Here is a 15,324-nt window from a genome sequence, read left to right as displayed (position 1 = left end):
CAGCCAGGAACGGAATGATGAACTACTTAACGCATCTCTTGACCTAATTGAAGAGAAACGAGAGGAATCGCAGTTACAGCTCGCCCATTATCAACAAAAAATCACTTGTTAATTTAATTCTAAAGTTAAGACACGAAGATTTGGATTGGGTGACCTAGTTCTTCGAAGGGTGTTTCTTGAAAATAAAGATCCCAAGGATGGTGTGTTAGGCCCAAATTGGGAGGGACCATATCAGGTCGTTGAGGTTTTGCGAGAAGGAACTTTCAAGATAGCTCAGCTGAATGGGGAAGTGGTCCACGGACCTAAAATGCCTTACATTTGAAGAAGTATTATAAATAGTACCATCATCCATGTAAGGCTTATTTATAAAAGCCATTTGATTGAATAGTAGATGGACTATTAATTAATTTCTTGTTAAGGTTGTATTAGCTCGTGTATTAATGTTTGTAAAAGCAACCAAGAAAGTTTCTACATTCTGGTTACTTGGGGGGCATATAACCCATATAACCCAAGGTTGGCCAGATTGAGATCGCTTGATAAGTTTAATCATTTAAAACCCTGGATACAACCAGGTTCAAAACTTAGAAGCTTGGAAAATTGATTATTCGATGACTTTTTTAAGAGCTCGAGTTGTCAATAAACTTAGCACGAACTAAGTTTAATCATTTAAAACCCTAGATACAACTAGGTCCGAAACTTAGAAGCTTGAAAAATTGATTATTCGATGACCTTTTTTTTAAAAAAAAAAAAAAAGAAAAGCTCGAGTTTTTAATAAACCTAGCACGAACTAAGTTTAATCATTTAAAACGATGGATATGACTAGGTCAAAAAATTGGAAAGTTGGGAAAATTGTTTAATATCAAGGGCTTTTTTAAAAGCTTGAGTTATCAATAAACCTAACACGAACTAAGTTTAAATTACTTGGAAAGTTGGGGAAATTGTTTAATATCAAGGGCTTTTTAAAGCTCGAGTTATTAATAAACCTAACACGAACTAAGTTAAATTATTAAAAACCCCGGATATAACCAGGTTCAAGGCCTGATTCTTAACAGGTATGATACAAATCAACACACAAAACTTGGATATAACCGAGCTCAAAATATATATCCCGATCTAAAAATCGATTCCTAAAATCTCGAATATACAAGTCCAAGGAGTCATAAACACGAGAGAGTAAAGGAATGATAAATAGATAAAAAGTTAGATATATATAAAAAAAAAAGAAATTATCTCGAGGAGAAAAACCTCGAACCAAGCTCGAAGGCAATTGTTTAATAAGAAAAAGAATTGTTAAGCAATTACAAACATATAAAAAAAATTATCACGGAGCTCCACCAAGTCGCTTCGAAGATGTAACCTCTCCGCCATCCCCTTCGGCTGCTACGGAAGCATCCCCAGTCTCTGATGGTTCTTGCAAAAGCCAAGCCTTGAATTTTGCAAGGAGCGGATCCCATAGCCCGGTTTCCATGAAAGAGAAGTTTCCATCCTGGTTAAAGGCCCAACACTGGTATAACATCTCTTCCAGGACGACACTAAGGCCTCCTTTTCTTCTTTGACTACAACATCGGCCTCAAGCAGTTTTGCTTTGGCCTCATCAACCTCAGTTTGGAGTTGTGAAAGTTGAGCCTGGAGGGCCGTCAAGGCAGTCTTGGCAGCCTGCTCACTTTCTTGGGACGAGGCGAGAGAAACCTTGGCGTCATGTTCATTCTTCTAAGCAGCCGCCAAAGCAGTTTTGGTGACCTGCTCGGCTTCTTGAGCGGCTGTCAAGGCAGTATTGGCAGCGTTTAGTTCGGCCCGGAGCTCATCATTTCTAGCCCTAGCATGGGCTATACTACGATATTGAGCCAGGGAAGACTACAAAATAATAAAACAATTCAAATTTATCCTTGGGTACAATAAAAAAATATATGTCACCAAGGAAGGATAACTTACAGTGAGGCTCATTCCCATGGCTGATTCCATGATGTTCTTTGGGCTCCACTCCTCGATGGTCCTCAAATCCCTCGAGTTGGCCTTATAGGCATGCCTTCCCATATGGCTCGTCGTCTCGTAAATGATACCCCGAAAGGCTTCAGGAATTTTCTCTAGATCCTGGGGATCTACTGGTATTCGAACGGTCACGGCTGGGACAGTGGGGGATGGAGGATCAATTTGTATCACTTTGGCTTGAGGAGGCACTAATCGGGGCAGAGGAGGAGGAGGAACCCTCCTATCGGTAACAGAAGACACCGAAGTTGTTGAGTTCGTGCCTTTCCCCTTAGCAGGGAATTTTGAGGTGTTCCCTGCTGTCGTAGGGGTCTTCTTCGTAAACCTGGGCCTTTTCACAACGGGGCCCGAGCTGACCTTCCTGGCCTGGAAGGTAGTTCAGAGGTTAGGAGCTTCAGGTTGTTCCATCTCTTTGCCTGAAAAGAGCAAAAATGAGTCAGTTTACAAATAAAGTTGTCAAAAACATATACAAGGATAGAGAAAACAAAGATCCTACCCCCCGGGCTGGGGGAGGTGTCTATTATCACCAACACGGGTGTTTTGGCTGGGATAGGCATGACCTCCGACCTTGGGATTAGTGGAGGAGAGGGAGGGTCTACAGTTAGTATTTCTGGGATCCTAAGGGGTTCAGGCTCAGGTCCTTCCTCAGGGCTAGATTCATCTACATATTGTCTAAATCCAGGGGAAAATGCACCCTGGATTAGAGAAGACCAGATCCTATGGTTGGTTCCATACTCCTAAAAAATGGTAGATCCAAAGTTTAAAGTGTTGTCAACAACTACTGCGCCCTTAGGGTAACTACTGTCATTGCGTACCACTAGGTGGTCTACACATTGGAGCAGTGTTACATTACGATCTAGGTTATGAGGATGATGATGGAAGAGTTGATTTGGGTTAAATTGAACTAACCTAAAGTCGGAAACAACCCTATCTAATTCCCTATAAGGGTATGGGTTACCTTGGTAGGAGGGGCCAGCTGCTACCCCTGACGTAGCTCGTTCTAAATCAGGTTCCCGGACAGCCTCGGGAGGCCCCCTTTTCCTCACAAGGGGGACCTCGTCCTCTTCTTCCTCCTCGCCTTTGGTGGCTGACAAGGACTCCTCTTAAGAGGATGGGAGCTCCTGGATCACCAGAAGGGTAGCCCGGGTCCTTAAGGCCAACGCTTGACCATCGCCAATCAACTTACACGCCAGCATCATGATGCCATTCATGACCTGGCGGTAGTCCTTCTCACTGGGTGGAGGCCCACACAACTTCTCATATTGACTCCCGAGGGTCAGGGACTTCTCCGTCTTCGCAAATATGGCTGCACGAGAAACAAATTCAGTTAAGACGTGTACAAAGGAAATATCTTGAAAACAATAAAATTCCATGAGCTGAAGACATAGAATAAGGAACTTACGAGGATGGTTGAAGTATCTGTGTTCGCAATTCCGGATGCCATTCGACATAAAGAACAAGTCTTTGTAGTCATTGGGGTGACTGGGAAGCTCGATGACGGGAGCAGAATTGGGAAATCTTGTGAGATAGTAGAACTTGTCACCTCGCCCTCTCTGTTCTGGGCTAGCTTTAAGGCAGAAGAAATATAGTATATCTTCCGGAGTGGGGACCTCCCACTCATGCTTCAAAAACAAATATTTCAGCCCCGCCAAAAGCCGATAAGAATTTGGGGGGAGCTGAAATGGAGCCAACTTCACGAAATTTAGAAAGTCCGCGAAGTATTGGTCCAGGGGGAGGAAGGCTCCAACCTTCAGATGTTCGTCACTCCAAGCCGCAAAATCATCTTGTAGAGGGGAGTAGCTCCGTTCCCCTTCAAATGCAGGTCGAGCAATGAGACTTCCGGTCCCGGTCTCGATGTTATGGCTCAACATGTTTTTATTCACCCTCCCTTAGGTCATGATATTTGATACGATGCGTTCCACCTTGAAGTAGGCATTGGGGTCAACCACCACCTCCTTCTCCACCACCAGACCAAAGTGAGGGATGGGGGACTCTAGGGCGATCTACTTCCCCTTGTTCTTTTGCTGAGAAGATGAGCTGGATGCATTCTTCTTGGGTGCGGTTTTCTTTTGGGGAGCCATCAGATCGCCTAACGGACAGAACGACCTAGTTAGTAGGCGAAGTACGAAGGGGGGAAGGTTTACTTTTGTTATATGAGCTGAGGTTAGCCTCAGCCCCATCGTGTGATACCACGTGATACCCTAAGTTACGTGCCTCAGTTTCCTAACAGACCCTTGATATTTAGGGATCCATGTGTCAGACTGCCAGACCACTACTTTCCTTGGGAGGTGGTTTAATACAAAACCACCCAAGAAACGTGTTATCCCCAAAAATTGGAGATCGATGATGTGGCAATAGAGGTGACAAGTGGCAGTACATGGTCCGTAAACAGTACATTAATAGTAAAAAATATATTGGCTCCTCAGAGTTGTGATAAAGTGATCTGGCTTAGGAGTAACCCAGTAGACCGATGAAGAATTTTGACTAGCTTAAGAAGTGTCATGACCGACCAGGCATGACCTTGTCCGACCAGTCACGTGTTTGTCTGCCCAGGAATGACCTTGTCTGCCCAGGCATGACCTTGCCTGCCCAGGCATGACTTTGTCCGACCAGGCATGAACTTGGCCGATCGGTCATGACCATGTCCGACCAATCAAGTGCATGTCTGCCCAGCTAAGTGCGTGTCTGCCCAGCTAAGTGCATGTCTGCCCAGTCAAGTGTATGACTGCCCAGTGAAGGTGTGGTCGACCAGCTTGAATGTGATATGGATCGACTGGATGGAGCAGGACTACGTCAAGATTCCCAGAAACGGCTTCAACAAGAATCGGTCTTGGCATACACGGGAATCTCTCATTTATCCCACGAATATAGTGTACTGTTACATTTTGAATATTGTTGTAATTTAAATAAAATGTGAATAATAAAATATCCCGATGATGGGGGATATCAGCGGTACGATCCTAAGCCTATAAATACAAGGCTTATGGCATCATAAAGGGGACTTTTTGAATTTTGAACTTTTGATCTGAATTTTCTAGAGAGAGAGAGTACTTGTATTTGAGAGAATTCTTGTATTCTTGTAATCTACACTGGAGAAACTCAGTTGACTCAGGTTCATCTGATCTTGAGTGTAGATATATAATCACAAATCTAAGTGGATTAGGCTATTACCAACACATTGGGGCTGAACCACTATAAAATCGTCCGTGTCGCTTATTTTCTCTTGAAGGTTTTATTATTTTTGACGTTCACACGTCGTTGGCCAAAAACGCAGTCAACAAAACGTAACCTCTAAGCTATCTGGTTTGAAACCTAAAAACCCTTCATCTCCTTTATCTCTAATGGGTATTATTTAAATTAATTCGCCATTGAAATTACCCAGATTTACCCAGAAATTTCCTTGTTTTATGAATGTCTTATTTCTAGAGTTGTTTTTGGACTCACCCGTTGTACCTAAGTCGAAACCTATTCCCTAAAAACATTCAGAAATAGCCTAATAGTAACTATAGTGAATAGTGCAGATGAACATGGCGAAGAACAAAATTCTAGTAAAAAAAAAGAAAAAAAATTCTTCAAACCAAAAAAGAGAGATACTTACAGTATGTTCTTCGATGGTAAGACATAGACTTTGCAAAGGGAAGTTCCTAGAAAACTTATGAGTAACTTGGTACAATGAACGAGTTTTGGGGATTTCTGGGAAAAAATGAAGTTTCGGAAGTGCAGAAGAGGAATTTTTTAAATGAAAGGAGGTGAAGTTTGAAACTTGGCCATCCCTTTTATACGTAAGTTGTGTAAATTAATCTAGGCCATCCGTTTGGGTTAGTTCAAGATCCAAGGCCCAAGGTTAAATAGACAAAACGGTGGCAAAAAAGTGACAAGACAATTATTGCAGTCCTCGAAACCCGAACAGACGCCAATTGTAGTACACCACGTGTCTAGTACTCGAGTAGTGTGTAGGCATGGTATTATGCAGCAAAAGTTTAAAAGTCCCTACTGTGTAGCTCAGAAAGTGATAACATGAAACACGAGCAGAGACTTGGGGGCAAATGTTGTGCCCTGATTTCAGCACGAAACCTTCACTCAGCTCGGGTACAGCTGCAAATAAATAAACGGAAAAAAGAACCAAGGAAGATGTCTAGTTATTATCTACGTAGGCAGCTCGACTTGCACAGTGGTCATACGAGCTAGGGATGCAGAGGTTGTGAAGTGCGAGCTCAGAATATTTTCATAATATCCAGCTCGTGGTGATCCTGGTATATTGCATACTCAAGGATCCCTGGAGACTCGGAATCTCATTATACAATTATTTATGACCAGGCTGTCATATTTAATGACCCAGATATCAGGAGAACATTTACTATATGATCAAATCATATCCCAATATAAATGGGAAATATATGTATTAAATGTAATAAATATGTATATGTGTGATTGACTCACGCAGTTACCCAAACCTATCCATGAAAATTCTCTATAAATATTGAGAATATTGGACAGGAAAATGGAGTAATTATTCTGTAATACTGAAACTCTGCCAAAATATAGAGAAAACAACAATAATATAGACTCGTGGACTAGGTAGATTTTAACCACTAAACCACGTAAAAGATTTGTGTTCTTGTGAATTAATTTCATTTTTCATTACGGTTTATTTCTAAGCACTAATCTACCTTATAATTTCTTAATACACCGTTGGTGAAAAACTGCGTCAACAACAACTAATTTGTAATTAATTAATTAATTAATCACTATTATCACATAATTGCATATTTGGCCTGAAGAACAAATTTCTTCTTAAATATGTCTTTCAACCATTTTCCCTTTATATCAACTCTTGCTTTGAATAGTGTTGATAGAGTTGTTGTGGGGACCTATGGACCTATAATTCCAAGCTCCAATAAATTTGAGATTATTAATTAAACTTTTTAATTAAATAATATTAATTTATTAATCTCATGATTATTCCACTATAAATATGAGACTGCACTCTTGTAATTATAGACATTTCATTTACTGAGTACTTTATAAAATAAAGCGTCCATTGATGTAATCATTACATACAAATTAACCCTCTAATAATGGTTCATAATTAATCGAGAATAAAATTGTTGTTTTACCCTTTTAATTATATCTTGTTTCCTTAAGAACCATTGACTTTACTAGTGAAGGTTAATTCATAACTAAATTATGAATTTGAGCTTGATAACCTTTCAGTCCCAAAAGTCAATCCTTAAGAGAACCATTATTCAATCTCTTACGAGAATGTATAGATTCCATATCTGTATACTATGTCCCCAGCCATTTACATTAATGAGTTCCAAAAATAAAAGTTTCTAGCCTGATCATTCTGACAGACCCTAACGAGTGAATCAAAGAACTCATATAACATAAACAGGAGTTCATAGTAACTTCAGGATTAAGATCTATTTGTATATGATCATCAGTTGATATATTTAATTAATACTTCGAAACGGTATTTAACTAAGTATTAATAAACATATCTAGTCCACTTCTATATATTCTCTAATATATAAAGTACCTCCACTAAAGTGTCCTACTACACTAGTGATCCGAATCTAGATTACATGTATTCATAATACTAGTGGACCGTACTTGTAGTAATTAATCTAAAGATTCCATAACTTTATTTTACTGCAAACTATTCAATTTCATTTATCTCAAACACAATCCTCCCGTACCAATACGTGGTTGAGATCACATAAATGAACTTAGGAATTTTTCTGATATTTACATAATATTATCACAGAATAATATAGTCCATAAAAATATATGCATAAAAAATTCAATTTATTTATTTATTTCTTAAAACAATGTCTACTACATATGCATTCAGGGCACAATTCCCAACAGCTTTGCTTATCTGTACATGGCATTGACTTATTAGTAAGAGAACGACAATGGTGTTTAGTATTGATCGTGAAGCTATGACTTATTAGTCAAGTTCAGCGGTGAGATGAGCACTGGTCGTATGGTATTGGCTTAAGAGTCAAGAACAACATTAATGTGTTTAACACAGGCTGAAATGATTAGATCTAATCAAAATGAGCGTGAAATGGTTGACCGACCCCAAGTTCGATGAAAACTAAAAGTGCTTGTCTATTCTAAAGGCTAGTTACATAGAGCCGGGGCCAAAAGGCTCAGGTGACTGAAACGTCACATGGCTTAGGGAGTGGATCCCAAGAGATAGACTTATCAATCATCTATACAAAGATAGACTTACCAGTCATCTATACAGAGATAGAATTATCAGCCATCTACATAGAGATAGACTTATCAGTCATCTATATAGAGATTGACTTACTAGACATCTATTTAGAGAGTGACTTATTAGTCAACTATTAAGAGAGAGACTTATTAGTCATCTACCTCAGAGAGACTTATCAGTCATCTACCTCAAAGAGAGAGACTTATCAATCATCTACTCCAAGCGCAGGACTTCACAATTATTGATTTGTACCCGTCTGCATGCATGAATAGGGTTATTATTGCTAGGCATGCTTATTATGATTTAATGGCATGTTATTATTTGCTTATAAGCATGTGTTTGAGTTTTCTTGCTGAGCTTTGACTCACAGATGCTATGTGGTGCAAGTAAAGGCAAAAGAAAGCTAGACCATCCTTGAGTTGGAGAGCTTAGGTGACGATGTGTACATATACGGCTGCTCGACCAGCACAGCCGAGGGTTTAAAGAGGAATTAGGGTTAAGCTCTATTTTTCCGCTTAAGTCGGCTGGTTGTAAATATTTTATTGTAATTAACCTTTAAACTATATTTTGGGATCCCAATGTATACAGTAAATATTTTAGTGAAAACGTTATATCTTTAACCAAATTTTTTAACCCTAAACTGTTAATCACATTTAGTTACACCATTATGACCAAATGACTCGATTTGCGAGTTTAGCACTATTTAAAATGCACAACATAACAGTCCCTGGGTAGTAGGGCGTTACAACTTGGTATCAGAGCGAGCCAAGGTTAAGGGTTCCTGTAGACAAGCTGGGCATGTACACTCGTCACTAAAGACAAGCTTCACTCAGGGTATGGTAACTATTTATGTAGTTATGTGCTTAACTGCTTAAATAGAATGTAAATGCTTTACTTGTATATTATGTTAGGAAAATATTGTTTTGCCTCAATGGAAATGATTATAATATTACAACTCTATGCAATAATATTACAAGTAAATATAGATTGATTAAATAAGGTTACAACTCTATAACTGAAAATACAAATAAACCAAAGAAAGGGAGAAGATGATGATGAAGAAGAGAATGGTGGAAATACAACTCAAAGCAAAATGTTACAAGTAAACTAAAATGTTTGAAATAAAGAAAAGAAGATTACAACCTTTGAACAAGAAATACAAGTAATAGGAACAAGAGAATAAGTAGAAAACAATGCAATAGAAAGAAGAACAGAAACAAAAGCAAACTCTCACTTACACAACCTAAGTGAAGAGGATTGGGGACCACCAACTTGAACAAGGTATAAAACCTTTGTCCAAAATCTTATTTCCCCCTAACTCAAGCACTAAGGGATCTCTCTCAGATATTGGAAAAGCTTTCTGAAATTATTAAGCCTCAAGGTGTTTCTAGCCAAGTGCTCTAGTGGATAGAAAAGTTGTGTCTTACAAGTGAGCTATAGGCTCCTATTTATAGAGTTTAGAGACACCCTTTGAATTTCAAATTCCACCAACCCCCATGGCTGTTACCAATGTTTAATTGGATTAATATGGAATTAAAAAAGAGATTTGGAAGTTATTTAGGTTTTTTGAGCCGTTCAACAAATATTGAAAAAACTGAAAATTGGTCAGTTTTTTGGCTTGTGGCCGCGGCCATTGGTCTCTGTCCCACAAGCCGCGGCCACTGAATGTTGGTGGCCACAGCCACTGACCAATTTCAACACAAAAATTGTGCTGTTTTTCCAAACGGTTCCAAACCCTCCCAAATGATTTTGTAACTCCCAAAACACATTATTGGGGTTAAAATCATATCTCTAACAGCCATATCACATATGGCTTTTATGAAATTCATCTCAATATTGTGTAATGAAAATTTACACAATAAAGGGTAATATTTGGAGGTTACAAATTTGTAACACCAAATATCTTACATTATTTGGATATATCTCATATATCTAAATATTGTAACTCTCTATTATATGTTACAATATGTGACACACTTTGTCACATTTATTTAATCTAAAACATTATATTATAATATAATATAATTTTACATTATATTATAAAATAATATAACATATTATATTAGGGAGCATGACATTCTGATAGAGCTTGGCTCATGACTATTGATATGATTATATGATTACCTGCTTAGTGAATATATAAATGTGTTATCTGCATGCTGAAGTTGGAGGCATGGTATGTATGTTGGAGGAGTAGGGATTATGAGTTGATGCATGAATGCTATGGGCATGTTTTAGCACTACAGTGGGTTGTGAATGTAGTGTGGTATGATTATTCCCGTGGGTAAGGCTTTTCATATGCTCGCCATGTTTAATGGGTCAAGTTATTGACTATAGATTCAATCAGAGGTTATGTATCCAAAGCAGTTAATGAGAACTGATGGTGGTTATACCGAGGTTGGGAATTACAGCCAGGATTTGAGTTCTTCACCTTCTTCTCAAAATTTACAGCAAGTGTTTACAGATATGCAATTAAGATTGCAGAAGCAAGAGGAAAAGATTAGGTGTTTGAAATAGCAGCAACATCTGTCAGGGAACACCTCTTCCTTTGCTAGGTCAGGAGTGGCACCAGTTTTGGCTCAGCCTAGGGTTGAGAACAAGTGGAATTTCTTTGTGGAAGATTCCAGGAATATTACCCTCCCGTCTTTGAGGGAGGCCTAGATCCATTCAGAGCTGAGCAATGGATGGGCATGATCAGTTCTATTCTTGACAGTATGGGGGTGGTAGGTCACGATAGGGTGATTTGTGCTACATATGTATTGTGGGATGATGCCCGGACATGGTGGGAAGTAGTATCCCAGACACGAGATACAGCTGTGATGGACTAGAAAGAATTTAGGCAGCTGTTTAATGAAAGATATTACTATGATGCAGTCAAGAATGCTAAGATGAATGAGTTTCTGAACCTCGTTCAGGGAATGACCCGTAATAGAATATGTTAACAGATTCGATGGGTTGACCAAGTTTGCTTTTGATATGGTACCCATGGATGTGGCTCGGAAGGAAATATTTATCCAGGGATTGAATCCCATAATAGCTTAGGGCATTAGAGTTGGGCCTGTGCATGAAATCTCTACCTACACTCTGTTGGTAGGAAAGGCTCTTGCTGTTGAGAGCACAGGAAATCAGATTGAGAAGGAGAGTGCCGGAGAGTGCAGAGCTCAGACAATGACATCTCCGTTTATTGGATTGGGCAAGAACAAGAATTGGAGACTTTACCCAAAATGCACTATGTGTAAGAGGCATCATCTGAAGGGATGCCAAGCAAAGGCATGTTTCTTTTGTGGAACAGTTGGGCATCTCAAGAAGGACTGCCCAGGACGGAGGACAGATGAGAAAAATGGGGCGAAAAACTCAACTCCAACTCGAGAGTTCACTTTGACGCAGTCTAAGACTGAGATTGAGACTGAGACTGGGGCTGGTTCCTCAGTGGTGGCATGTCAGCTTTCTAGTTCTGATTTTTGTATTGTGCTGACTGGTTTTGGTACCATGTTGTTTTTTTGCTTGTTGCATCTAAATGTTGCGGATTTTATAACTACGCAAGTATACATAATCGCAATTTGTAATAAATCTCGATAAGAACGAGTATCGTCCCACGAAGACTGATTTATCAATTACCAAATAATGAATTTCTAGTTTCTATTTGGCTAATGAACACTGGATTTGTGAAATTTGAAAACAAGAAAACAGAAATAAATAAAAATTGCATAAATCAAATAATAACAAAAACACAAGGATTAAATTCACTATGAAACAATTAGGAATCCTAGTCTTCTCTACTATCCACTCTATTATTCTTTAATGCAATTACTATTGAAACTCTTCTCACTGAAATGATAGGCATGCAAAAGTGTTAACTATTTGAATTAAGAAATAGAAAACTCGACCTAATGTGAATTCCCTATTTTTCTATGGTCAATTCAAACAATAGGAAGCAATGAATACAACCCTAAATCACATAAACCAATTTGATACTCTCGTTCTAAATTGAAATCTATGTCTATTCAATTTTAGCATATTTAAATCTCACTTTTCAGATTTTGATTCAAAAGGTGCACAGTCATTCACATACACAATAAACACAAATTGAATAGATTTCATATGAAGAAGAAACAGATACACACATTAAGTCATAATAGAGTTTCAAGAGAGTCAATTAGAAAACCTAAACAGAATTTAGTTCATGTTCATCACTAAGAAATCCATAAACATGAAATTAACATAAACTAAAAATAAAAAGAGAAGAAAAGAACTCTAAATGATAGATCCAATCTTCATCCCAAAGCACTCCTAAGCCTCTTCTCCCAGTCAAGGTCTGCAAAAAGTGCCTAATTTTCTCTCCTTAATCGTAATTTAAACCTAATTAGCATTTTTTTAAACATGAAATGACCAAAACACCCTTCATTAAAAATCTGCGTTTTTCACATTTCTAGACACATCCTGCGGTCGCACGATGTCATTCTTGCGGTCGCAGAAAGTGTTTCGAAATGCCAAAACTTTTACGGAATTGCGTCGCAAGACAGCTTTCCTACGGTCGCAGAAAGTGCTCTGAAACACCATTTTCCACCAATTTTTGTCATTTTTCTGGTTTTTTCCCCATGTTTCCACACCTATGTCACCTAAGCCCTTAGACACCTGAAAAACACACAAAACACAAGCGTAAAATAGAACAAAACAAAACTAAACACCTAATACTCTACCTAAAAAGACATAGATAAACGAGTCTAAAACTCGTTTATCAAACTTCCCCAAACTTAACATTTGCTCGCCCTCGAGCAAAGAAAACAAATGACACTCTTTGAGAGTCCTTAAAGAATTTATTTTAGGACACACAGTGTGAGCCCTAAAAACTTTTGTATGTCCTAAAAGTTTGAATAATTTTTTTAACAAAAGTTTTATTATATATTAAATCAGAAAAGAAAAAAATTAAAGTTTTATTAATAAATAAATTAAAAAAAACAAATGTGTGTTTTTTAAAAAAAAAATTAACATGGGCCGAAGCCCACTTTCTCTAATAACCCTAAATTATTTTTCCCTCTTTTCTCTCCTTCATTTTCCCTGCTGCCATCTATCACTCTCTCTATCCCTCTTTCTCGACGTCTTTCCCTCTCTCAAATTGCATCTCTCGATCTCTATGGCAGCATGGAGGGCTCAGAATGGCGACAACTCAAGACAAACGGTGGGGCTCGGAGCAACCATGACTTTGGCTGAACAGAGTGGCCTCAGGACAAACGACGTTGGCGTGGGACGACCACAACATGAAGACGGTGGCGTGGGATGAACGACAGTGACAGTGGCTCCAGATGAACGGCGGGGGTCAGCCCTCGGAGTAAGTTTCTCTCTCTTTCCCCGTGTTTTTAAAGGTCGTGGTTAGGGCTATGAGCAGTAGGGTCGGGGGGTTCGGGGTTTCTTTTGTTTCATTCTATCTCACACACAAATTCTTTTTTTGACAGAATGAAGATTATTGCTGCTTACTTGTTGGATGTTTTGGGAGGAAACGCTTATCCTTCAACCTGTTTTTAAATTGTTCAAGTGTTCTTATGTTGTATAAATCTGCCTTGTTTAAAATTCCTATTTTGTTGTAGAATAATCTTTGTGTGAGTTTTCTTTTTCTATTTTTGATTGTTATTCTAATCTATTTTGGAATTGATGAAGAATTTTACATTACTTTGAACAATTTGTGTTGTGAAGAGACAATGTATTTATGATTAATTTCTCAAATAAAAAATGCATTAAAACAATTGATTAGTTATTTATAATATATATTAGGAAAAATAGAATAACCAAATAATTAAATATATTAATTGAATTGAATTGAATTAAGTAATATATTATAAATATTAAATAATAATTTTTTGGTTTTTTTAAAGGTACTCAACGGGATCTTTTAGGACACCCAATGCGAGCCCTAAAAATATTCTTTTAGGACTCGCAAAACCTCAGTTTTTAAGGCTCTCAAATAGAGGACTCGCGCCCCTGCGAGTCCTAAAATATTTTTTTAAAAGCCTTCTTTTGTAGTAGTGTGTGATTAATCTGTTTGACAAACTTCCCACTTCTAAAGAATCCTGAACTGCATCTATCACCTGCAGTCTTACAATTTGCCAGTATTTTCGGTGAAACACCCCCTGAAACCCGTCTAGGCCAGGTGCCTTAAGAGGATGTAAGTGCCTGACTACTTTCCGATTTTCCTCATCCACTGGCATCTTGCATAATTTAGCATTATCCTTAGTTGTCAGTTTCTTCGTAAACAAATCTTTAAATGATTCATCAATGACCGAGTTGGACGAGGTGAACAAATTAGTGAATTTAGAGTTAAAGTATTCACCAATTTCATATCTATAATTTATCAACGTTCTCTAATTCTCTTCAATAGCCCATATTTTTTTTCTTCATCTCTGCACCATAGTTGAGGCATGGAATAATTAGAGTTCCTGTCTCCATGATACAATCATAGTTCCCGATATTTTTGCTTCCAAATATGCTCCATTCTCATTTCGGTTTCCAGGATCTCTAATTGTATTAAAGCTTATTTTTGAAGAAACTCTTCAAAGAGAGGCTTGGTTTGTAGATCCATTAACTCCCTTGAAAGCCTTTGAAGTTTCCTATCACAAAATCCGAAGCTATCCTAATTCCACCTCATTAAAGCCATTATGGTGCCTCTCAACTTGCTTTGTAATTTAAAGCTGTGGTGCCCATAACATTCAGTCTTCCACGCCTTTTCCACAACTTCCTGACATTGAGGATGAGATGCCAAACTTCCAAGAATCTGAATGGGTAAAGAAGCTTGGGATCTTCCATCCTGGTATCTAGAATCAAAGGAGCATGATCTGAGCCCACCATAGGATGAATGACCACCCCTGCCTTAGGGAACTTTACACACCACTGGGCATCCGCAACCACACGATCCAACCTTTCCCTTACTCTTTCACCATCTTTCCTAAGGTATGCCAGGTGAACTTGCTCCCTATGCATCCTAAGTCAATTCCCCCCACCGAATCAATGAACTCTCGCAAACATCTTCCTTCGGTCAAAGTGACTCGCCTTCCACCAAACTTTTCTCAATCATTCATCACAACATTGAGATCACCCATCACCACCCATGAGAGATTGCA

The sequence above is a fragment of the Humulus lupulus genome, chromosome 8, assembly GCF_963169125.1.
Source record: "Humulus lupulus chromosome 8, drHumLupu1.1, whole genome shotgun sequence".
In the NCBI taxonomy this organism is placed as follows: Eukaryota; Viridiplantae; Streptophyta; class Magnoliopsida; order Rosales; family Cannabaceae; genus Humulus; species Humulus lupulus.
Note: the sequence above shows the minus strand (reverse complement) of the source record.